Raw genomic sequence first — 27,379 nt, 5'->3', positions numbered from 1 at the left:
CTTCCAGAAGCCTAGCTAATACCGACGTTCTCCAAGTACACCATGTAGTCAGCGACACTGTTGCTGATGTAGATCTCCACAAAAGCTCCCTCGTCATTCTCATCATAACAGTCAAGGGCGAGGTCTTAAAAATGCTTGACAAAAGTCACCATATCTTCCCCGTGCTTCTGTTGTGTGTTGTTGGGCTGAGTCGTCATGACCCTTTCCTTATGCTGGAAGTACTTTTTATAGAACTTGTCTACTAGGTTTTCCTAGGTCCGGATGAAACTTGGTGCGAGGGTGGTGTACCAAGTATAGGCACGATCTGTTAAACTTTTCGAGAACTCCCTGAGACAAAGGTTGTAGTCGTCGGCATGAGGACATAATGTTGGAAATGTGCCCTAAAACCAATCATATGATGATACTTTACGGACATTTCAAACTAATGTAGTTCATTTCAAACTAATGTAGTTTAAATGTAAAGGGCAAAGATTATTGTTTGAGCCGTCTAATATAAATGTTATATGCTTAAACGATAAGTCCAAGGAATATGTGATTGGAAGAATGCGATCTAAAGAAGTTAGATTCATGAGACCATTCTTTCGTTGACACATCCTAAACGTTCCTGATCATAGGATTGTCAATTGGGCATTGACAGTCCGTTAAGATCAGTACGTGCTATGTCTTCTCTCAGGGAGAGTGACTAGTCTCGAGTCATTGGTGTGTGTGACATCAAGACAAGTACGTAGGTGCTCAATAGAGAATGAGTTCACTGAACACGATCAACGAAGAGTTCTCATATTCATGTCACATGAGAACTCATGGTTGGGATAATGCAAATTAGTCTTTTGACCTGAGGCATCACAGTTGTCTTGTGGTTAGGTCCTTAATCTTTGATTATGTCAACGTCACTCTATCAGGGTGTCCACGGCATCGTTGGGGTTAAGCCACTTAGCCATGGAGGCAAGTGAATGCGCAACAAGGGATCTCTAACCTTCAAACTGTTTGAGGGAGAATACTCTATGATATGATTTAGAATCTCTGGCCAGAGTATGAATGAGATGTTGGAATGCGTTCCAGATCACATTCAAGGTAATCATATAAGTACAAGATTCACATTGGATAGTAGACATGAATAAACTATCAAACCAAACAATGTGGTCAAGAGTATTGTATTAGAGAAAGACCGTATTGCATTTGTAATCCTAAACTGAATAGGTTCTCCACCTCTTCTGATTAGCTTGGGTAACCATGATATGCTGCTAGGTGTCACTCATGGTTTGTGGAAGCCCTAAAAGTGTATTATCACTAACGGGAGAATTGAAAGTAAGTTTCAATTCACAATCGATTTGAAAGAGTTTGAATCGCCCACTGCCTCGCTAAAAGGAACCTAATGGATCGTACACCGTGTAAGGTAGAGTTTGAAGATTCAACGGAGATGAGTAAGAATAATTAAATGGTTTAATTATTTATGGCAAGGATTAATTAATATGATTATTAATCAAACGAATAAGTTCGTTGAAGACCTCGGGATAGTTTTGGACCTTAAGGCCCAATGGGCTTCGAACGTCAAGTCCATTGACTTAAGTTGTATGACAACTTAATGAATAATGATTCACAAAGGCCCAAATAGCCCAATAAATCCCCTTAGGCCGGCCATTTAGAGGAGGGTAGTGAACTTGGCTTAATTGCAAGTTTGCCACTCCATTGTGAGGTGGTATAAAGACATCTTTATAGCCATTTCATCCTGAGGGTTTTCTAGGGAGTAAAGATGAGAACACAAACCTCCCTTTGCTCTCAAAGAGGCCGGCCAATCTAGAGAGGAATAGCTATCAATCTTACTTCCTCTAGGTCACTCATTTCTTCTACAATATACCTTGGTGTGGAGACTTAGAGGTTCTCAATTTTGGGAACTTGGAGAAACCTTTTCATCCATCCAAATCCATGGATCCAAGATGCAAGGAATGAAGGCCCTCTCTTTGGGTGATTAGCCTTTGCTTATGCAAAGAGGAATCTACAAAGGTATTGATTTCTCAACTCACTTTATTTTGAGTTGAGTCTTGGTTCACCTATCTACTAGGCTTTGAATTTCATGGGTAAATGTTTTGTTTTAAGTGCATACAAGCATGATTCCGCCTTTAATTGTTAATTGCATGCTATTGATGTTGCTTAAATGAACATGTTTTTCACAAATCTTCCTTCACATAAAGCGTCAATGAAACAACTGATATGTTCCTTAGGGTTATCATTCATCCTATTAAAGAGAACAAGGTTGGGAGTCTCGTATCCCTTAGGATATGGCATGTGGAGAATGCTGATTGGATATGGTGGCTCAAGAACATATGTCTAATCCTCCGAACTCCTGTGCAACTCCTTTTTAAGCATGTCTATGACGTCTTCCTGAGTGACAAAGGATGGCGCCTTCTTAGGACCTTTGCCAGCAGAAGTAGTTAACTTGTCATGGGAAGCCTTGTCCTTGGGTGTGCAGTCCTTGTCACTGGTTTTCTCGCTTGGCTTCGGGATTGAGTTTTTCAACTCTTTCACATATGTAATAATTTCTTTTTGGTCTTTACCCAAGGCATGAATGGTTGCAATGACGTTTAGCATGTCATATTCGTCCAGGTTTTTCTGGCTTTCCTGATGCTAGCCTTCGTGTTGAGACTTGTCGAGTCGGGCAGCAGCCTCATCTACGTTTGTAGTGTTGCCCCTCCTAGTAGTGTTTCTCCTGGATCTCGAAACCACTTAATGAAGATTGTGACCTATCCCCAACAGAGTCACCAATATATGTTGAGGGACTTTTAGGTCGAGGTGGACTTAGGCTTTGAGAACATCCTTTTGTCTCCCTTGGTACGGATTTATAACAAGTCTCGGGATATCTCGAAAGAGTTAGCTTGTCTTAAGAAATACCCCGGTAACTTCAACGACTTGAAGATAGCATGATTGATCAAGATATTGACTTGCTCAAATTATCGGTTTACACGAGAGGGAAAAGGGTTTGCATAGTTGCTTGGCATTTTTGGCTACATGATTTAGGCTTTCCTAGGGTGATAGCAAGGCTTCTAATGGCTGTGATGTTTGATGGAAGGCTTTGGGAATTGCTAAGGTTACATGAACGGTGATGCTTGAGGCTTGACGTAGGCTTCTGGACTAAATGGAACTCTCTAGGCTTATTTCCTGGGTGGTTTTCTCCCTTGCATTTTCACCTATATGTCTCTATATTCTACCTGTGTGCTCTAATTCTGTGTTCTAGTCATCCCCCCTGTAATGGCTTCTCCCTCTTTATGTAAGTGAAGGGTTCTTCTTTAGGCTTTAAAGGAAATCTCCCTTTGTGGCTTGGTCTTCCCCTTCTTTCTCCCTAGGCCTCCTATTATTCCCCTTTTGGTCTAAGATAGCTGCAATGTTGAGACCTTCAGTTTGCTTCTTCTCGAGATGCACCTTTCCCAGGGCGGCCTTCTATATGCATTAATTCTGGTAACACGCCTTACGGCTTTTGCGTGTTGGTTGTTTGTGCAGGCTAGGAAGGGAAAGTCAGCGTTAAATGCCTGACTTGTTGGGCTTAACATACATTTAATGCAAGAATATAGTTTAGCTCTAACTAAAGGAGTTAGCTATCTAAGGAAATGAGTAAAGTAGGCTAATTCTCTCTTAATGATGCCTACGTGAAATGCAAAGGGTATGGGCTTGGATCTTTGGGCCCCCAAGCAGCCTAAAGTTTTCCATAACCCGATTCCATGTAGCCTAATAACTTTTCGTAGCCATCTACACCACAATCCACTTGACAAGCCTCGAATATGTGACTTGGGCTTAGCATGGCATTGACTAGTATGATGAAGCATGGCATGAGTATTCGGCTTAATCATCGTGGCATGGCATGTTTGTACATATATTACTCGTCGATCCCATGCCTTGGTATGTATTTGGGCTTGAGTGTAGGCTTTGCATGATAATTGGGCCTTGAGACTTGGTTGGATTGGTGTGTGACATTTTTGGGCCCCAACAAGAGTTATTTTTATAAGAGAAGTTTATGTTTTTCTCTTTATTTTTACTTTCACTCACGCGACGGGCGAGGGGTTATTCTTTTCCACCGATATCGGGTCCAGGACGTGACAAAAGCACACACGTAGTCCAGCTCGAGTTCAATTGGCAACTCAAGCCAAGCGTACCACAAGTAGCTTTTGCACTAGCCAAGGACGAACCACGTGTGCCACACCCGCAACATAGAAAAGTAGCACATTGAGAGAATGGATGGAGCGCTTCGAAAAGACATGCCCGATATAAGTAGGTCACCATTTATCGATGAGATTGAGCGGACAATTCCACCTCATAGGTTCACTATGCCTCACCTCACCCCGTACAAGTGAGATAAAGATCTGAATAGACATCTCAAGCACTAATGCACTGCCATGGTCCTCTACAAGAACAACGATGCACTTATGTACAAGATTTTTGCCACAACTTTACAAGGTACAAGACTAGTTCCACACTCTGCCACAGCAGTTGATCCATAGTTTCAACGAACTTTCATTGGTTTTCACTAAGTAATATTTTTCTAACTGCTCAATCAAAAAGACATTCGACCAACTGTACATGGACTTTTTCTCAAGAAATACAAGATTGCCCTCATTAGATGGGCAAGGCTCTCAAATATTCCCACATGTAGCTCAGCATCCCTGAAAGTACAAGTAGTTGAATACAACTACTCAAAGCTTCCCTGCTCATGGCATGGAAAAGTCAAAGGCATTAAAGATAAGATTAATTACTAATTTATATCTTTAATACATTCCCAATTGAAGATCAATTCCATCAAGTAAGGAATCATAGATGCTTCCATCATTATCCCAAAATATTATCTCAATTAATAACTTGGGAATATTCTCTCCTCATTAATCCAACGGGATGACACATCTTGGTGAATAGGATGCTAACATGTATAGGGTGAAACCTAACCTTGTGACCTGCCACTCCTCCTATAAATACCTTAATCTCCACCAAATTTTGGTAAGATTTGCTACTCATATAAACCCTTAACACTCATTTTTTTAGAGAAACTAACTCAGGCATTGGATATCCAATGGCTACCCAACCCCCCAAACCCCCCACCTCGTGGGCGCTTGAAACTTTGGTCTTCGATCAAAGGTGTTGATTGTTTTGTAAGTACAAATTCATCAAGACTGAAGATGATCAATTTTTGCTACCACAAAGATGATGATTTACAATGAATTTAGAAGGATAGAGTGTCATTTTGTAAAGAAAGGGATGTGGATGCAAATTTTCATTGTCTCTTTCTTTGACGAAAAATGCACCTGCAAAATAATAACACCAAAGATTAAGGCCAAAAGCCTCACACGCCCACGATGAATGGGGAGGGGGGCTTTGCTGAAAAATCTTCGATGCCAAAGTTAGAATTCTGAAAAGAATGTGTTTAGAAGTTTGTGGGTAGCAAAAGCCTCCTAAATTTTGGAGATAAAGGGTGTATTTGTAGGAGAAAATGAGGAAGTGGGCTGGTCCTCTATGGTTTAGGGGTGGCCATCCTTAGGGTGGATTTTGGGTGGGAATATTCCAAGATATTTGTGTAAATAAATATCTTTGAGTAATTTGGTAAATATCCTAAATAAATGAAATTAGGGTTACTTACTTGAAAAAGGTTTTCTCTGATTAGGAATGTATTTATGATAAGAATAAGGGATTATTCTATCATAAATACCTTTGACTTTTCCTACGGGCAGGGGTGCCTTGAGCAGTTGTTGATCTCTACCTGCTCTACCTCAACTGTGCATGGTGAATGAAACTGCTTCCTGCTCATTTAATAAGGGCAGTCTTGTCTTTCTTGGGAAATAATCCATGTGTCAGCTCCATGAATTTTGGGATTATTTTTTACTCCCCAAATGCTCCCACATATGCTAGGCTACTTGCAAGAAAGGGCAAGAGGTGTAGGGATCCAAAGCTGCAATAGAGTTTGTGTCCCAATTTGATGTAGATTCCCTCTGTGACTTGGAATTTAAATTCTTCTAGGAAATGGAATATAATTGCCACCAAAACCTATTTAAGTTTGCGTCAAGCAAGAGATTAAATAAATTTGGAAAGCAATTAAAATGCCCCAAGAAAGAGAGAAAGCCAGAGGATATTTGTTCCCCCTCCTCTAGCAATCTTCTTCGCTTGCCAAGCAAAGAATTGTGTTCCATTACTTTTCTTCTTCTCCAAGGTAAGAAAAAAATTAATTTTCCCTTTCTTCTTAATTTTTTGATGTCTGAAGCTTGAATTTTGGCTCTACGGGGGTCGAGGAGCTGGCAAAAAGTGGCAGCTGTGGGGCTGCTGTGCTACTGTCATGGCAGCCATGTTGCTGCAGGTGGCCGGCCCGGCTCGGCTAGTTGGGGCTAGGTATGGCTCGGCGTGCTGCGCTCCTGTGCGAAGGAGGAAGGTCAGCATGGGCTTGGCCTTCCAGGCATCAGCTATGGGCTTGGGCCCGTGCGTTGGAAGAGAGAGAATAAGGGAAGGAAGTGTGGGTCTCCTTCCGTAAGTAGGTCTACAGGCCATTAGGCCAAGCGAGATAGAGGGAAAGAGAGGGCAGCGTTGGGGCGCCTGCCCCTGCCTTGCAAATTAGGTTGTTGTGCCAAAATTTCCCTTGCCTTGTTGTAGGATTTTTTTATCGAGTGTGTCTTCCTTGAACGATAAGAATGATCAATTCATCTCACCATTGCATCCCTAAGGTCGGGTCTGCAAGTAAGCTAGGTTACCTCAAGGCTGCTCACGTCAAGGTAGGTTCCAATGAGTAGTTCAAAGACTTCCTCGAGATGTTTAAGCATGCAATTCCGTCTGGGGTTCACGTGAGGCGGGCCAAGGATGGTAGCAGCCGTGAAGCTGTCAAGTTTCACCCCTACTACTTCGTGTTGGAGTTCACCTTTCCCATGCCTTGATTCTTCCTAGAGGTGATCTGCTTCATGAAGTGTGCTTCTGCTCAGTGCTCTCCAAATGCGATTCATGTGATGGTAGGGTTCCACAACTTAAGCAGGCTCTTTGACTTGGACCTAACTGCCAGTGAGTTTTGGTACTTCTTTGACAAATGCCACATTGATGGTATTAGGTAGCTGAGGACCCGACATAGACTTTTCGATCACTCGAGCAAAGGTGATCATAGCTGGGCCAGGGAGACCCTAGAGATCAGTGGAGAGTGGGAATCAGACTAATCGCCTATGCTGCACGTTCCAACTGCTTTCATCGGTGGTAAGTAGGCTGCTTATTCTCTAAGTTGCACTTTTGTTGAGTTGCCTTCGTATTTATCCTCCTCTATTTACGTAGATTAAGAATTCAGGTTCAACTCCCAAGACTTCTCTAGACATGAAGAAGGTGCACATCGCTTTGGGGATCCCAGCTGAATATCGTAAGTGGCATTGGCTGCTCAGTCCTCTTAGTAATGAGAAAGGTGGGCTACCCCCTGAAGCATGTGCAAGTTTGTTGATGGCCTGAGCAAGGTTGTTAACTCCAGTTTCTTCGTGAAGCGTGAAGCTCAGTCACAGAGGGTTCCCTACTTGTTATGATGCAGAAATCTAAAAAGAATGTATTTAGAAGTTTGTAGGTAGCAAAAGCCTTCTGATTTTGGAGATAAATGGGGTATTTATAGGAGAAAATGAGGAAGTGGGCTAGCCCTCTAGGGTTTAGGGGTGGTTGGCCCTAGGGTGGATTTTGGGTGGGAATATTCCAATATTTGTGTACATAAATATCTTGGAGTAATTTGGTAAATATCCTAGATAAGTAAAATTAGGATTACTAACTTAAAAAATGTTTTCTCTGATTAGGAATATATTTATGATAAGAATAAGGGATTATTCTAGTATAAATACGTTTGACTTTTCCTACGGGCAGGAGTGCCTTGAGCAGTTGTTGATCTCTACATGCTCTACCTTAGCTGCTCGTGGTGAATGAGACTGCTTCCTGCTCATTTAATAGGAGCAATCCTGTTTTTCTTGAGAAATAATCTATGTATCATCTCCATAATTTTTGAAATTATTTTTGGCTCTACAAAAAGTAGTAAGATCGACATTTTAGAAAGTTCATTAAGGATCACTAGATCGACATTTTGGAAAGTTCATTAAAGATCACTATTCGTCAGTATTTATAGAAAAAAAAAAAAAAAACAAGTTTTTCAAAGTGGGTCAGAGCTGCATCCACTTTTACACTGGGAATGATCCTCAAGTTTGGAAAAAGTCAAAGTTTTTCATGTTTATTAAAACACAAATTTTACGCTGATCCAAAAAATAAACAAAAAAAACAACACAAATTTTACTCTAGCTTTTCTTTGTCCATTCTTTTAAAAATATTTAACCACTATCAAACGGGTACTTAGAATCATAGTGTAGGAAATTCTAGTGTAAAAATCAGCCCACCTTGGAAAGTCCACCAAACATTAACAATGACTGATTCGAGGCCGTCATTGATTAACGTGGGGCCAACAACATTGACATGGGCCCAACAGCATTGATGGTCTACACTGCAATATGATCCTTTTTTATGTTTATTAAAACACAAATTTTACGTTGATCCAAACAAATAAAAAAAAAAACAAAACAACACAAATTTTACTCTAGTCTTTCTTCATTCATTCTTTTAAAAATATTTAACCACTACCGATTCCAGGCTGCTATTGATTGATGTGGGCCCAACAGCATTGACGGTCTACAGTGCAATATGATCCTTCTCAGCACCAACAGAGTTCAGAATATACGAAAAATAAATACAAAATGAAAGAAAATAATAATAAAAATAGTGAAAGAAAACGAAAGTCTGTCTTGAAAAGTGCAACAACCTCCTCTTCTTCTATCGCCTGTCGTGTTTCTGCATTTCCGATGGAGTCGAACCCTCAGCCCTCAGGTTGCAATCCCCAATTTTTCATTAATTTTGCAGCTAATCGGTTTAATTTCTCGTTATTCCTATTCAATTTCACGCTTTAATTTCTGGGTTGGCAGAAATTCGTTTTTTCTTGTCCATTTTTGTATGATTGTTAGGTTGGTATGGAGGGTTTTGGGATTTTTGGTTGATTGTTTGAGATATTGGAGTTTTGGGGATTTTTTGTTGTCGATTAGGGGTAGGGGTTTTTGATTGTTGATCAGGGATTGTAAGTTTCGGGGTTTGGTAATTGTTTTTGAGGTTAGGATATGTTTTATTTCCCGAGAAAACTTGTGAAGAAGATGGAAGGAGTTCTAGTTTGGGATATTTTTATGGCCCTGCGTAAAGATTCACAACCACTTGACTGAATTACTCCGCTGCTGTGCTCGTTGGGTTAGTGTTAAGGGTTTTAATTGTGGTAGTGAGGTGATTCTCCGACGCAGTGATTGTATTAACAAAATGATGATTGATTACTGGAATTTTGGTGTTAGTGAATGATGATCTAGCTATTGAAATGATTGATAGCATGGTCGAGTAAATGGAGTACCGGATTATATCTGAGCATAAAATTATGTAGCTTTGCTTGTGCATGGTATTATTCTCGCTAGAGCTATCATTAAAGGTTTTCTTCACTGAGTATTCAGAACTCGTGGACTGCCTTTCATGTTTGGTGTAGCCCCTTGACTCATTGTGTCCCCTTGCTGCATATAACCACAGCGTTAAATGTAGTGCTTACACTCACTTCTTTGTACCAAGTGTGGTCTAAAATTTCAATATATTTGTTCATGGAACATACCCCTATTCATCCGCAATCAGTTGTGATTTAAATTTATGAGATAGCAAGATTTTTACGAAAACTAGGATGATTTCTTTTATTTTGTTATTAATTTTTTTGGCTTTTATAACAACTTTGTTTGTGTAACTTGAACTTTTACTAACTTGGTAGATTGTGGTTTGGCTCATGTGTTGGTTATTTTTTTTGATTTGGAAATTGAGTTACATTGTGTCCAATATTGCAGCTAACGGTCCCACCCCAAAACTGTGGGAGAGAGCAGGTTCATCATCTGGTCCAGTGGCTAAGCCACGTGAGGGCGAGGAGTGGCGGTCGCCACTCCCCTCATCGGAAAAACACGACTGGAGTGCAGGGCCACTGATCTGGTCCTACACCTTTCAAACCTCCATCAGCTGGAAGCACAAGTGATGTCGTTGAGGCTTCGGGTACTGCTAAACCTGGGGAAATAGTTCCAAGTTCTGATAGAAATACCGCTGTTAATAGAAATGCTCTTGCTAGGCCGGTTCCCTCAAGGCCTTGGGAGCAAAACTATGGAAGCAGCACCAACTATGGAGGTTAGTGTTAACATGATCTTCTCCGTCTTCTTATTTTGGCTTTCCAAATTACTTTATTGGCTTTATAACATTAATTTTTGTTTGTTCATTAATTTTACCTATCCCAGGCTATGGTTCTTCTATGAACTATAACTCAGGTTACGGTTCTGGAATATCTGGAGTGTCTGGAATGTACGGTTCATATGGTGGAAGTGGAGGATTATACGGTGGGGGGATGTATGGTAACAACAGTATGTGTAGGGGTGGGTATGGAGGTGGTGGGCTTTATGGATCTTCTGGGATGTATGGAGGTGGAATGTACAACAGTAGTTTAGGAGCTCTGGTGGGTGGTTATGGAATGGGCATGGGTGGTCCTTATGGAGGTCAAGATCCAAATGATCAATATGGTCCTCCTCCATCTCCACCGGGGTTTTGGATTTCAGTACTTTGGGTGGTAAGCATCTGCTGTTTTTCTTATTTATAGTTTCGTATTGGATGGATGAAAAATGCATAAACATAATTGCATTTTAAAATTAGTTAGGCATAATAAACTATGAAGCTTTCTAAATGACTAAGATTCGACAAAATGAGAACAATATAGAATTGTGTATTTCGGTTTACCTTGATTTGTGGAGCCAGCTCATGTGGCATTTATAGTTTTCTTTTGGGATGGGAATTGATAGAACAAGAAGAGGATGTGCTTTTAACACCCTCTATAATATTAGCAACAAAAAAAAATTAATTAGTTTTTTCAGAATTTTGATGACTTTCATGTGATGGCTTATTCAAAATTCTCTTGTTATTGCAGACGCAAGGTGTGGTTAACTTTTTTGGTCGAATTGCAATTCTCATAAGACCAGAACACCCAGGCATTCCATTTGTTCGTGTCTGCACTTCTTCAGGTTTTTCATCTGTCATTGTATCTCTTTACCTGTCCACAATCAACTGTGGTACAAGTATATTTTAGTGAATTCCATCATTTTCAATTGCCCACAACACCTGCACAAATTTTACTAGCTGAACTTTCTTGTGTTGGTTTACACATGTTGCCATCTTCCTATAGTACATGATATTAAAATGCAACTGTAAGAAGTCCGGTTTATAAGTTGCCGTATTTGCATGCAAGAGGAAATTGTAGAAATGGTCCCTCAATTTTACCGCAATGGGAGCGATGGTCCCTCAACAAAAAATTTATGACCATTGGTCCCTTCTCAAAACGTACAGCTATGGTCCTTTTTGTCAACTCTGTCAAAACTTCTGTCAAAACGAGTCATGTTGAAAGAATCATTGCTACAATCAGATTAGAGTTGAGGGTCAATTGCTCCAATTGGTTTAAAGTTAAGGAACCATTTCTCCAATTGGGTTAAACTTGATGGACCATTTCTACAATTTAGTTTTTCATATTTGACCCTTGATTCACGTACGTGACACGTGACTTATGTTGACCGAAGTTTTAATGAAGTTGACGAAAATGACCATAGCTACATGTTTTGATGAGTTAAGGGACCAAGGGTCATGGATTTCTAGTTAAGGGATCATTTCTACAATTTTCTCTTTGCATACAAAAAGGACTAAAGGTTCCAATAATTTATTAAATATGTGACTGATGTTTTAGGTCTTCCATATCCTCATTTCGTTTGGGTGGAATGGAATACTAATGATAGATTTGAGACTATTTGAAGACTTCGAGCCCGTTTATGTATTATTTAACTGTTTGACAATACTTTGCTGCAGCTTTTTGATCGTTCCGGATTATTGTACGGAGAGCTAGCTAGATTTGTATTGAGGATACTGGGAGTTAAAACAAAACCCAAGGCTCGTCCTCCAGGTCTGAATGGGTTTAACGGACCCCATGGACCCTGCGGAGGAAACCAGAACTTCATTGAGGGTCCGAGGCCTGCTCCTAGTGGTGGTAGGGACCATGTTTGGGAAAATGATACTGGTAAATGATGAGACAAGTAGCGATATTTTGGCCGCCCAGTGAATCTTGCTTCCAATCAGGAAAATAGAAAGTAAATGTGGAGCCGTGTATTTTTGCAACTGATACTAAATTGTTTGTGGGTCATTAGATGAGCCAGTGAAAAATGGTATGACACGTACATCTTGAATCTGAAATGTTTGTGTTTAATCGTAAGTTGTGATTACATTTGATTACATTCTTAACATCTTGATTCTGCATCTCATTCTATCTTTGATCATCACAACATTAGTCTCATCTGGAAAACTATGAGTGGGTGTCGGTTTCTCTGGGGTGGGGGATGAGCAGTCTGATGGGTATAACCAGCGTTTTGTTTTCGTATTACATATTCTAGTCTCCCTGAGCTATTGTGTAAAATTTACATGGTACTGTCTGAAAAATAATTTACTTGATGGTTGGTTCGTTGGTTGGTTCCTTTGTTTGTTCATTCTGGTACTTTTGAGATAAACATTGTTGGCAGAACAGTACTCTATGGGACATTACTTGCTTAACGCACATAATTTCTATACATTTAGTTGGTTTCCTCATGCAGCTACAAAGATTATGCTATTGTGGACAGACAGGAGTCATGCAAGCACTTATGTGCTTCAGTCATTTAGTTAAAGCTCAAATTTTCAAGATTTGATTGCTGCGTGGTCTTCTTCAATCAGTTTGACGACTTAAGTATGGGCAAGTCCATTTTAAGTTCCTGACCTCTTTGTATAACTAAGCTCCTTCAACAACTCACATACCCTCACTCCTGCCGGCTGCAAGGTATTCGTTCCTAACAAGTGGTTTGCTTATTACGCGCACCTTCTGGGTCAAGATGCAGCGAGTTTTCTGTATCCATTCCAGTATTACATTCGGGTTCATGTCTCATCCGAATTCCCATCGAACCCTCTTCTTACCACTGGAGTCTACAGAATCAGCTTGTGTGGAGTACATATGTTCAAGTCCCTCACTGTTATGATCAAATTAGAACTTGGAGGCGTTTGTTTGCCCTCACTAAGTCGGACTAGACTGGATTGGACTAGCTATTAGTCCAATACTGTGTTTGTTCCATGCTGGGACTAACATTAATGAGACTAAAGGGGACTAGCATGGACAAAACCCTTCACTAAGAGGTCTTAGTGAGACCCCCCAATAACCATGGGACTAGCTAAGACTATCCTCTATTTCTCGTCCTTGTCATGCTCAACGACCACTCCCGACAGACTCCTCGTCATCTCTGGTCACCTAGATCAATCATTAACTTTCCGACTCTCTTTCAGATCCATTTCACAACCAACTTTCATATAAAATATACCAAATTGAAGCTGGGAGTGACAAGATTACGATTTTACTTGAATCGAGGCCAAAATGTGGTCGAATGTGGCCGAAAAATGGCCTGGAAGTCTCGGCCTGTTTGGTCTTCTTCAAATCCATGACAAATTCGAGCATGCAAAGCTAAGATCTCGGTCCAGGGATGGTGATGAATTTTTTTGGCGGTGCTAACTTCATCCAATTTAATGAGGGTTGGCCAAAAAACACATCGGGAAACCTGCAACTCGTCGGGAAAATTGGAGCCGTGAGGTTCCGTTCGAACAACACATAGCTAGAGAGGGAGGGAGGACAGAGAAATAGAGACTGGAATCAATAAGGAGTTTGACCAGGAATGAGAAAGAGACAAGAATTGAGAGGTCTGAGAGGAAAAAAAGAGGGAGAGGGTGGGATGATGAGAGAAGAGGAAAAGAGTGAGACAGAAATGGTAGGAAAAGATGGAGAAAAAGATAAGATCATAATAAAATATTAATAATTTACATATTAAATAAAATAATATTAGAATTTGTTATTATCCAGCTTCTTAGTCCAATACTGCACCAAACACTTCACTAAGTTAGTCCAGTTTAGTCTAGTCTAAGCCAGTCCAGCTTAGCCCTTGAAGCTAATCCAATCCGAGATAGTCCGGCGCAACAAACGCCCCCGAAGTTCCTTAATCCTCATCATATAAAAAGATTAGTCCTAAAAGATGGGACATGACGTTCCTTGATCAAATTAGAACCTGACATTTCTTGATCCCCACCATGTAAAAAGATTGGACCTGAAGTTTCTTGATCCTCATCATGTAAAAAGATCGGACCTAATGTTTCTTGATCCTCATTATATAAAAAGATCAAACCTGAAGTTTTATGATCAAAATTAAAACTATGAAGGTTCTTTAGTCAATTGAGGGATTAGTGTTTCCTCAAGTTGAAATGATGGCTACGAGCCCCTTAGTTCATAGACTATTAAAATCGGACTAGAAGTTCCTTGATTCATGTAAATGAGGACCATAAGTTCCTTATTTAAGTGCAGGCATGAATTCCAAAAATATGAACCCCCAAGGTTCTAATAATGTTGTTATTGAGAATAAATTTCAAATACATACATACATATATATATATATATATAATGTTTTGACTTGAAGTTCAAAATGTAAAAATTAAATACCGCAAGTTCCGTCATACCTGAATTTCTTCCTTTTGGGATTAATACAATGGTGAACTTAACAAAACTCGATTTGGTTGCCATCGACATCTTAGGCAATAAATACTTTCATTGATTCATGATGCCCAAGAATTCATGTGGAAGCATATGATGTTAGAAAACATCTTTACTAAAAATCTCACTTAATCATATTCATGGAACCAGAAGTTTCCACTGTTTCTTAGCAATTTGAACTGTAGATGGAACTTTCCTACACATACACATGCATACACATGAGTTACAGCTACAACAATAATAAAAAAAAGGAGCTTTCACAAAGGATGATCATGTGAAGCCTCAGTACTTGGCAGAACTCTAGAAGGGGAGGCATTGACTGCTTTCTGAATATAGCCATGAACCTCTGGTGATCACTTTGAATTTGACTTTTAGATTCTTGCAGCTGGTCGAACTTTCTTTCATGGTCGTTGAGTAATAATTTGCAAGTTTGTGCAACTCTGGTACTTGAGTCCTATAATCTCTTGTCTAAGGCTTGCCACCTCAGCTATTAATGATCTAATTTGGCAAGTTCGAGCAAGTAGATGTTGGCCCATGTTGGATACAAAACTCCAACACTTAACAGTAAAAGCCAAAGAGTCTTAAACAGTCGATTCATCAGATCTTTTTGAAAGTATTCTTTTATATTTGGGAGTGAGAAGGTTTCTAGCTACTACTGTGGCAGTTATATCATTCTTCAACATAGAATCACCAATCGTAAGAGGGTGATAGGAGCATAATTAGGCGACTTACTTAGCTTGTTTTCGTGCATTTATATTGTTAATTCCTAGTTGTTTTAGTAGTTTAAGCCATTTTCGTGTGTTTTTAGGTTCATATGGCTAAGGAAGCAAAAAGATGCATTTTGGAGCATTTTGGAGCAAAATTGGGCTTGGAATGGATGGCTTATGCTTGGAGCCAAAATGTTGGACGAAATTGAAGGCCTTGTATGCACTTTAGGACATACAACAAAGGGCCTAGCCTATTCTCTCTTAAACCAACCCCAAGGCCATGCATTCCCTTCCAATTCCAACATCCACAATCACTTCAAAGCCATGCAAAATCTTTCAACACCCTAGCACATTCTCATTCATTCACATGTTTTCATTCAACCACATGCACTCATCATCATTCAACCTAGTTGTCACTCACATGCTTCCCCATTTCATTATTCATTCACCTTTCATTCAACCTAGTTGCCACTCACATGCATTCACACACACTTCACACAAACAACAATCACTTCCCTACTTTGCCGTGCATCCCCTTACATTTTCAGCATTCCACTTCATCATTACACCACATTCTCCCTCTTTAATCCACATGCATTCATCATTATTCACTCTAGTTTTAATTCACATGCATTCACATGCATCACAACCCCAAAACCATCAAGAAATCCCCATTGCCGTGGCTACCTTTCCCTTTCCAGCTTTCCCCTTGTGCAATTCCAGCATTCCACTTCATCATTCCAGACACCAAGACATTATTCCTTCATCATTACACCACATTCCAGCCTTGCCATGCATAACCCACCACAGAAATCATCACATGCACCCAAACAAGTCTTTGCTGTGGGTTTTCTTTGCAATTCCAGCACCTACACACCTTGCCACATGCTTTCCAGCTTTCCACCAACTTTCCTAGCTGTTTTTCACATGCATTGCAGCCACATTCTCTCACATTCTCACCCATTCTCTTCCTATAAAACCATGCAATCCCATCACACAATTCAATTCATTCCACACACCAAAAACCAACACAAAAACACATCCATTCATCCATTACCGTGGGTTCTTTGCATTTCCAACATCATTCTCTTCATTTCTAGCACCTCCCCATCCCCCCAACACACTCCACTCCATTCCACACTCCCCATCCCTCCAAACCTATCCTTAGACCTTATGCCACAACGAAGAGGAGGAGAAGAGTGCCTAAACGTTCATACAATTCAAGTTTGAGTTGTTGGAATGTTTAGGTGTTTCTTTTCCTCGATTACAATGTTTAATTTCAATTCTCTTTGTCTTGTACGTACGAGGAACTAAACCCCCCCCTTGGCTAGGGGGGAATTCGAAATACATGTTTATGCTTGCAATATGATTTGATTACTTCTAATTACATTTCATAAGTTGTGAATTCAATTTACTTATCTATGTGATTGACAACTTATTTATGTATGTTTATTGAGAGTGCACGCTTAATTTTCATGCATGAATATGACGCTAGAATATAAGTGAGTTTCACCTAATAGTTATGAACTTATATTCACAAGTAGTGGAGGTTGCTTATAAACAATCGCGTTAAGTAAATTCTTGGCATAAGTTTCATGCAATCATAGTAACAAGTGCTTCGTCAATGCTTATGGTTTTCATAGAACGTAATAATTCTTGCTTGTATCCCTATTATGCAATCATGTAGGGGACTTGTGGGGAATGTTTTGGGTTGTCGTATGCAATCATCCAATTCAATAACGTTAGGAAAACCTGAGGGTTAATTAGTGCAATTCACGGTTAATCTGGGGCGTTGAGAATTCATGGTTTATTGAAAAGCAATTAGAAATCATTTTGTATGCAAGTATAACATGTGTGGAGATGAACCCCTTAGCTAGCTTCCCATCCATTCAATTCCATCAAATTCGTATTTACAATTTGTTTTCTTTACAATTTATCTATTTTAGTTTAAATTCGTCCAAATCCAATCCCCCTTTGCTTTAGTGTCCAACTTAGTTAGAAAGTCTTATATTGTGTTTTTACGTTTTTGAAGTCAAATCCAAGTGATTAACAATCCCTCCTAATCCCCGGTCCAGAACGATCCTTACTTACATACTTACTACAATTGACAAAAAGAGGGTTTAATTTGTGTGCGTATAATTCACGCATTAGAGGGACATTAAAGGATAAGAGCGATGGGCACCAAATATTGTCTTGAAGAGACTCGTATGCATCTTCCGCAACATTCAAATCAAAAGAACGTTTAGATGGGCAAGCCATTTTCAGAAATGATGAAAGAATAGGAGGTCAAATAAATTGAAATCTCAGAAATACAACAGATGAAATTTTCATAGGTGGACAACTTTTTGAGTGTGCATTTTGATACAATTGATACTTCTATAGAAGGAGAGGCAACATGGCCAACTATTCAAAAATCAAAGGGACACCCTTCTCCTAATTTCAAAGCTTGGATTTTACTGAATAAAGTTCGTTGACATTTCTCATACGCAATCTCAGCTTGTCAAATATCAAGGACAACTCTGTCAAAATATCTCTAATAAAGTTGTATCACGTGAATTTCACTGTTCCAACTACACCACTGTTGCCAACAAGCGTGGATGACAAGGTCCCAATTGTATCATTATTTGCTATTGAACAATTCCTATATATGTCTACCTCCGTCCTCCATGGCAAGGTAAGTTTCCAAAAATGCCTAACTCCTCTTCCTTGCTGAGAATGCATTTTCAACTGAACATCTCAAAATACTCAGCCTTCCTATGCATTTTCAACCAAGCATCTCAAAATACTCAGCCTTTCTCTTCTGTAATAATGCCTCTTCGGCCAAGTCCTTCACGATGCCCAATTCATTTCCTTAACAAGAAAATATTTTGATTGAGAAGTTTTATGTCAACATCAAATTCTTCTACTGTTTTTCTTCAAGAGCAAAAGTATCTCATATCATCAGGGTCGAGAGCAAACTTCTAGTATAGGAATTGACTACCTAGAACCTTGCATGATTACGCACCTTGCATTGCTCTCGAGTAGTCATCTTCGACTGTTGTTGAACTTGGGTTTCAAATCACCAGCACCTGAGAACAATTGACACAATGTTGGCTCTTTACACTGAAGCTGCCAAATGAGTCATTGAAAAGTGATGCTTTGAATGACCATTCAAAGGCAAAGGTTGCCAACCACTTAAGTTGTGCAAGAGGCTAAAGTAGAAAGATTAATGATGAACACATAGAAGTTCAAAAGGAGAAAATGAAGGGCTGACTAAGTGAGTGGAATACCAAAGTTCAAAAATGGGAACCTTACTCACAGTCCCATCAAACTCTACCTGAGTCTACACAGCTAAAGGATAAGAACAACTTTAACTATTACTCTGCCTCATCAGTTTATATCATTCTAATGATGTATAAAAGATAATACAGTCTTCACGATTACTAATAAACTACCAATTTCATTAACAATTACAAAGATGCTGCATTGATTGAAGTCTGAATAAGACAATCTATGGACTAGACATTACTAAATTATAGCATGCCCGAAGCATGATAGTCGCCATATGGATTCTAGTCCCAAAAGGACAATCCATGGACATGCCAATTTTACCATGTCTCATCCCTAAAGCATGATAGACGTATAAGTTCCAAGGATTCAACTCCCTAGAAGTGGATATTACAAATCCAAGCTCTATAACACTCTAAAGGAGGTTATGATCCAAATTCTCCAAACAATTATCTAATAAAAGATGACTATCCTAGAAGAGATAATGTAAAGCCTCCGACGAGGCGAGAATATCCAAACTAATGAAATGCTTATAAACTATGCATGCGCAAGGATATCCACAATAATGAAATGGTTATAAACTATGCATGCACATGCACATGAGAATTATGGGATCACGAATTGATGATAACCAAAGTTAATTTTGGTTTTCAATAGCTACTAGAGTCATCAATGAGCTGTGTTGATATTTAGCCATGTTCTTTTGTTCGTTGAAGAACAGAAAAATTATTGGCCAAAATGGAAAAAGGCAATGCCATTACAACTTCGTTAAAACGTAGAAAAATGGACCTATTGTACAAATCGCCAATTGATGTTGAATCCATAAGGTTACATATGGACAATTGTAATACAATAAAGTACACTTACATGATATGACACGAGGTTTCTAGTTAAAACCCGAAATTGTAATGCACTCCTGTAAACATGATTTCCCATTGTGAAACTTGTTCATTTAAATGGAGAATTATATATTATACAAAGGTTTATGAAATACCTGAACCATACCTCTATAAGTAATTCCCTCAAGTAAACATAGAAGCGAATTACTTTGTATAGATTCCAAAGGAGAATGTGTCATGAAGTGTATGTGGTACCATGATATTCCAGGGCTAGAGTAAGGCTGATCCGAATACTGTTACCTCAGAAGTCTTGTCATGGACTTACTAGCTCCAGGCAGAGTTGTATCAGACAAAGCATGGTACCACCATTACTCTACTCCAGGGCATTAGGTGGAGTCCTAACGACTCATTCGCTGGATGACCATGCATATTCCACAAGACACGTAAACTAATACAGATATAGATACAATCAGATCATATAAGTCTTGGAGTCCCTGCAAACTTGGGATAGGTGTGCGCTGCAAGTAATTAAAACTCCTAAGAGGATGCAATATCTACTTACTAGATATCATCTAGGATTCCCCTAACTTAGAATGAGCATTCTATCGTAAAAAGGTCTCTCTCCCACGGTAGATATACACCCATATAGGTTTCATCTACGGTAACTCAATGAATACACTTGAATTCTATTGCCCACTGCTTGAGGTTGAAATCATTCACTAACTTGATCGTCGGAAAGCCTTTGGCTGACACTAATGATAGGAGCATATTTAGGCGACTTACTTAGGTTGTTTTCGTGCATCTATGTTGTTAATTCATAGTTGTTTTAGTAGTTTAAGCCATTTTCGTGTGTTTTTAGGTTCATATGGCTAAGGGAGCAAAAAGATGCATTTTGGAGCATTTTGGAGCAAAATTGGGCTTGGAATGGATAACATATGATTGGAGCCAAAGTGTTGGACGAATTTGAAGGCCTTGTATTCACTTTGGACATAAAACAAAGGGCCTAGCCCATTCTCTCTTAAACCAACCCCAAGGCCATGCATTTCCTTCCAATTCCAAAACCCACAATCACTTCAAAAGCCATGCAAATCCATATTCAACACCCTAAACTACAACCATGCATCATTACACCACCTTCTCCATCTTTATTCCACATGCATTCATTATAATTCACCCTAGCTACCACCATTCACACACACATGCACTTATTCTTTCATCATTGCACCACCAATTCAACACATGCATTCACACACACTTCACACAAACAACAAGTCCCATGCCGTGCATTTCCCTTGCCATTTCCAGGTTGTCCAATTCATCATTTCAGCCACATATCCACCCACATGCACCCTTTAATCATTCAACCATAAAGCCACATGCAATCTCATTCATCCACCACACATTGCACATGCTTTCACAAGCTTTAACCAACAACAAAACCACCACACAACCTGCCATCATTCACAAAGACCCATCCTGAAAATCCTTGCCGTGCATTTCACATTGACATTCCAACATCTTCACATGCAATTCCAGCTTTTCCTTTCATTTCAAGCTCTCATTCTTCATCATTGCAGCCACCTACATGCATTATTCATTAACCTTTCATCATGTAGCCAGAAAATAAGCAAGAAAACATCAATGCCGTGGCACACATTGACATTCCAACACCTTCACATGCAATTCCAGCTTGCATATGCTTTCCTAACTGTTTGTTCATCATTAATTAGCCACTTGCATGCTTAAACAAACAGCCATTTACACCTTCATTCTCCTATAAAAGCCCTTGCACTCCCATCATTCAATTCATCATCTCATTCACAACACAACACCCCTCAAACACTTCCATTCCCTCTCCTAGCCGTGGGTTTCTTTCCATTTTCTATCTTTCCTCATCCATTTCCATAACTCCCCACTCCATTCCACACTTCCATCCCCCCAAACCAACTATCCTTAGACCTTGTGCCACAACGAAGAGGAAGATAAGAGGGCCTAAATGTTCATACAATTCACGTTTGAGTTGTTGGAATGTTTAGGCATTTCTTTGATTTCAATGTTTAATTTCAATTCTCTTTGTTTTGTAAGTATGAGGAACTAAACCCCCTTTAGCTAGGGGGTGATTCGAAATATATGTTTATGCTTGCAATATGATTTGATTACTTCTAATTACGTTTCATAAGTTGTGAATCCAATTTGTTTAACTGTTTGATTGATAACCTATTTATGTATGTTTATTGAGAATGAACGCTTAATTTTCATGCATGAATATGACGCTAGAATATAAGTGAGTTTCACGTAATAGTTATGAACTTATATTCACAAGTAGTGGAGGTTGCTTATAAACAATCGCGTTAAACAAATTGTTGGCATAAGTTTCATGCAATCATAGTAACGAATGCCTCGTCAACACTTATAATTTTCATGTTGCTTAATGATTCTTGCTTGTATCTCTATTATGCAATTCATGTAGGGAACTTGTGAGGAATGCTTTGGATTGTCGTATGCAATCATCCAATTCATTAACTTAAGGAAAACTTGACGGTTAATTTAAGCGGACCTAATTAACCCGGGGTGTTGAGAATTCATGGTTTATTGAAAAGCAATTAGAAATCGTTTTGTATGCAAGTATAACATGTATAGAGATGAACCCCTTAGCTAGCTTCCCATCCATTCATTTCCGTCAAATCCATATTTACAATTTGTTTTGTTTCCAAGTATCCATTTTAGTTTAAATTCGTCCAAATCCAATTCCCCCCTATTTCGTTGAAGTCTTAGTCTTAATCTTTCTTATTTTTAGTTTTGCATTCTTCGAGCATTAAATATGTTTTATATTGTGTTTTTACGTTTTTAAGTCAAATCCAAGTGATTAACAATCCCTCCTAATCCCCGGTCCAGAACGATCCCTACTTATACACTTCACTACAATTGACAAAAAGAGGGTTTAATTTGTGCGCGTATAATTTTCGCATCAACTAACTTGATTGTCGGAGAGCCTTTGGCCAACACACCCACCCTTGGCCGAAGGTTTGCTTACTATTATTTTATAGTTTTGCTGGTTGCTCAGGTTTACTTGAATTTGTGCTCAACCACCACTCATAGACGTGCGTATATTGGGTTCCAACAAATGGTGCTTTGATTGAGAGAGAACCTATATTCCTCTTGACCAAATCACTTCACCTTCTGACATGTCAGAAAGTTCAGTCAAGGACAAAAACCCAACCATCCCTCAAGAAAAAGCCCACTGAGGGCATAATGGCATAACTACCATCGAGAATATATGGGAAGATGTCATGCATATTTGTCTATCCCTAGAGGTCGTTCGACACAATCCATTAGCCAAAGAGCCCGGCTGACTCAAAGATATAGAGTCCTGCATCAAAGGTCTCTAAGATGTGGTTTCTCGCTTTGAGAAGCTAGTGATTCAAAGGATAGAAGTGATCAATCTAATGTTTGAAGAGTCACCCTGATGACCCATTCTCAAAAGAACGTTGTAGGAAAACCTTTCACACCTTCAACTAGGCACTAATGCGGTCTCTAGGAATTGTAAAGTTGGCCATCCAAGCCCAACCCTACAACCACTTGGTAACCTTCCACGTGAAGGTTTGCCCTACTCATAATGCCATCCTTAGACGGAATTGGTTACACAAGATGAAGGCCGTGCCTTCCAATTACCACTATTTACTCTGCTATCCGGCACCCGATATAGTAATAGAAATAAGAAAAGACCAATCGGTGGTACACTGCTGGGCCGTTGAAAGTATGAACATGATAAGAAAAGACGAACGAAACTCTAGCAAATGCATGAACAAGTCAGCATAGCAATCATAGCAAAGGTCAACATGCCAACTGTAAAGAATTCGACTTGGATCTTGACCCCCAGAATGAGGTCACCCTGGTGTCCAAGGTAGATGAAAACGTTGTCTACATCATCCTCGACCCTAACAATCTAGAACAAAAGCCTAAATAGGCTCAAAGCTGACCGAATGAGAAAAATAACTATTTACTAACTTGTTGCGAGCTAACAGAGACGTGTTTGCATGGTCAACATAATACATGAATGGGAACGACCATTCTGTAATTTGTCACCCCCTCCACATGGACCCAACTGTCTGACCAATTATCTAGCATAAATGGAACCACAGAACAAAACATAGCAAGATCAAAGACGCCCAGATCATTATCGAAGTATATGATCCGGATTGGCTGTGAACGTTGTCTTAACATAAAAGAAGAACGGGAAGTGAAGAGTGTGCATGGACTTTACAGACTTGAACAAGGCTTGTCTAAAAGATCTATATCCTCTTCCACGAATCGACATGCTAGTCGACTCGACAACGGGACACGAACTCCTAAGCTTCATCGATGCTTGTTTTATATACAACAAGATAAAAATGTATGGGTTAGACATGGAGGCTAAATCTTTCGTCGTTGATCAAGGTACCTACTATTACAAGGTTATGCCCTTTCGACTAAAAAACACAGAAGCAACGTACCAACGTCAACCGAATCTTCAAAGAAAAAATAAGAGACATAATGGTGGTTTACGTAGATGATATGGTTTTTAAGAGCAAAGAAAAGAAAGGCCATATAACACATCTCCAAGAATCATTTGATCTGCTCCTAAAGTATAACATGAAGCTGAATTCAGAAAAATGCAGCTTTGAAGTAGCATCATGAAAATTCCTAAGGTACATGGTGACCAAGTGAGAAATCGAAGCCTACCTACATTAGATCAAGGCTATCATAGAGATGAAGTCACCTGGGACCATGAAGGAAATACAAAGTCTAATCGAAAGAATGGCTGCCCTCGATAGATTCCTTTCAAGATCCACCGACAAGTGCAAATCATTTTTTACATCGATAAAGAAAAGCAAGGGCCTTATCTGGATAGATGAATGCGAGGAAGCTTTCTTGAAACTTAAAAAGTACCTCTCCAAACCTCCACTTCTATCCAAACCCATCGATCAAAATGATGTGTACCTTTATAGTTGTATTAAACAGCGCCAAAAGTGCATCTCTGATCCGAGAAGACTCAGGGGAGAAACCGGTATATTACATATCAAAAGCTATTTTCAAACTAGATACAAGATATCAGAAGATGGAAAAACTCATCTTAGCACTAGTAACGGTAGCAAAGAAGCTTCAACCATATTTCTTATCATTCCGAGTAGTCGACATGACGGAATATCCACTAAGATCCATTCTATACAGCCTGATGCTTCATCCAGAGTTACAAAGTAGGCTATCAAACTAAGGCAACACAAGATAGTCTACTGTTATAAGAAATCAATTAAAGCCTAAGCCTGGCAGACTTCGTAGCAGAGTTCACCTTTGCAATACCTTGCTACTCTGCTACGAATCGTCTAATATACACGGGTAATTACTGATACACTGCTACGAAACAGAGGTAATCGCTATCGACGTTCGAGAAAATTGGAAGGATGAAATCTTCAACTACATATGGGACGACAAACTACCATAAGATCACAACTTGGCCAGAAAGTCAATTCAAAATGAGTCAAGATACACAATAATATGCGGAAAGCTGTACCGATGTTCCTAATTCAAACCTTATAGCCTATGTGTCACACCAGAAGTCGGTTTCCAAATTTTGAGTAACATCCACTCCAGGTCTGCGGAAATCATGCTGGAGGAAGATCGTTGGTTCAAAAAGCAATAACTGCATGCTACTATTGGCCAAGCATACAGCAAGATGCAACCAGCTACGACAAATGTCAAGGGTACGTCCTATAAACCATCAACACGCAAAAGAACTTAACACTCTAACAGGTTCATGACTGTTGGAAATGTGCCCTAAAACCAATCATATGATGATACTTTATGGACATTTCACATGTTAAACTAATCTAGTTTAATATTAAGGGCAAACATTATTGTTTGAGCCGTCTCATATAAATGTTATATGCTTAAACGATAAGTCCAAGGAATATGTGATTGGAAGAATGCGATCTAAAGAAGTTAGATTCATGAGACCATTCTTTCGTTGACACATCCTAAACATTCCTGATCATAGGATTGTCAATTGGGCATTGACAGTCCGTTAAGATCAGTACGTGCTATGTCTTCTCTCAGGGAGAGTGACTAGTCTCGAGTCATTGGTGTGTGTGACATCAAGATAAGTACATAGGTGCTCAATAGAGAATGAGTTCACTGAACACGATCAACGAAGAGTTCTCATATTCATGTCACATGAGAACTCATGGTTGGGATAATGCAAATTAGTCTTTTGACCTGAGGCATCACAGTTGTCTTGTGGTTAGGTCCTTAATCTTTGATTATGTCAAAGTCACTCCATCATGAGGGTGTCCATGGCATCGTTGGGGTTAAGCCACTTAGCCATGGAGGCAAGTGAATGCGCAACAAGGGATCTCTAACCTTCAAACTGTTTGAGGGAGAATACTTTATGATATGATTTAGAATCTCTGGCCAGAGTATGAATGAGATGTTGGAATGCGTTCCAGATCACATTCAAGGTAATCATATAAGTACAAGATTCACATTGGATAGTAGACATGAATAAACTATCAAACCAAACAATGTGGTCAAGAGTATTGTATTAGAGAAAGACCGTATTGCATTTGTAATCCTAAACTGAATAGGTTCTCCACCTCTTCTGATTAGCTTGGGTAACCATGACATGCTGCTAGGCGTCAACCATGGTTTGTGGAAGCCCTAAAAGTGTATTATCACTAACGGGAGAATTGAAAGTAAGTTTCAATTCACAATCGATTAGAAAGAGTTTTAATCGCCCACTGCCTCGCTAAAAGGAACCTAATGGATCGTTCACCGAATAAGGTAGAGTTTGAAGAAACAACGGAGATGAGTAAGAATAATTAAATGGTTTAATTATTTATCTAAGGCTAGGATTAATTAATATGTTAATTAATCAAACGAATAAGTTCGTTAAAGACCTCGGGTTAGTTTTGGGCCGCAAGGCCCAATGGGATTTGAATGTCAAGCCCATTAACTCAAGTTGTATGACAACTTGAATAAAACAAAGGGCTTGAAAGCCCAATAAACCTATAGGCCATGTGTAAAAGAATAGGGCTTTTGGTCCATTAGGTCACTTATTTGAAGGAACTATATAAAGGACTTTATAGCCTAAAATTTACTAAGGGTTATTTTTGGGGGAAAGGATGAGAACACAAGCTCTCCTTTCTCTCTAAAATTTCGGCCAACCTTGGAGGGATCATCTAGCAATCAAACTCCTCCAAGGTCACTCATTTCTTCTTCATTATGCCTTGGTGATGAATAATTAGAGGTTCTCAATTTTGGGAACTTGGAGAAACCTTTTCATCCATCCAAATCCATGGATCTAAGATGCAAGGAATGAAGGCCCTCTCTTTGGGTGATTAGCCTTTGCTTATGCAAAGAGGAATCTACAAAGGTATTGATTTCTCAACTCACTTTGTTTTGAGTTGAGTCTTGGTTCACCTATCTACTAGGCTTTGAATTTCATGGGTAAATGTTTTGTTTTTAAGTGCATACAAGCATGATTCCGCCTTTAATTTTTAATTGCATGCTATTGATGTTGCTTAAATGAACATGTTTTTCACAAATCTTCCTTCAATGACATCCATGTCATGGGGCATTGACTTGGTTAGACCCAGGCATACCTGATAGTGACAACATACTACTTCTCTAAGTGGATAGAAGTGGAACCCCTGACAAAAATCATTGCTGCGACCGTGAATCCTTTGTTTAGAAAAATATCATCTGTCGATTTAGAATCCCCCATAGAATAATGACAAACAATGGGCTATAGTTTACCAACTCCAAAGTCATGGATTGGTACAAAAAACTCAAGATCCACCACCTTACTTCCACACCCCAATATCCACAAGGAAATGGACAATCAGAGACTTCAAAGAAAACCATGCATC

General features: G+C 39.4%; 1 pseudogene; it reads left to right on the top strand.

Annotated features, from left to right (window-relative positions):
• Nucleotides 1–8,672: 8,672 nt before the first annotated feature.
• LOC125471260 lies at nt 8,673–12,368 on the top strand (annotated as a pseudogene).
• Nucleotides 12,369–27,379: the final 15,011 nt, after the last annotated feature.

The sequence above is a fragment of a genome, unplaced genomic scaffold, assembly GCF_019419815.1.
Source record: "Pyrus x bretschneideri cultivar Hongxiangsu unplaced genomic scaffold, Pyrus_bretschneideri_v1 Contig106, whole genome shotgun sequence".
Classification (NCBI taxonomy): Eukaryota; Viridiplantae; Streptophyta; class Magnoliopsida; order Rosales; family Rosaceae; genus Pyrus; species Pyrus x bretschneideri.
This window is presented reverse-complemented; position numbering and strand designations above follow the sequence as displayed.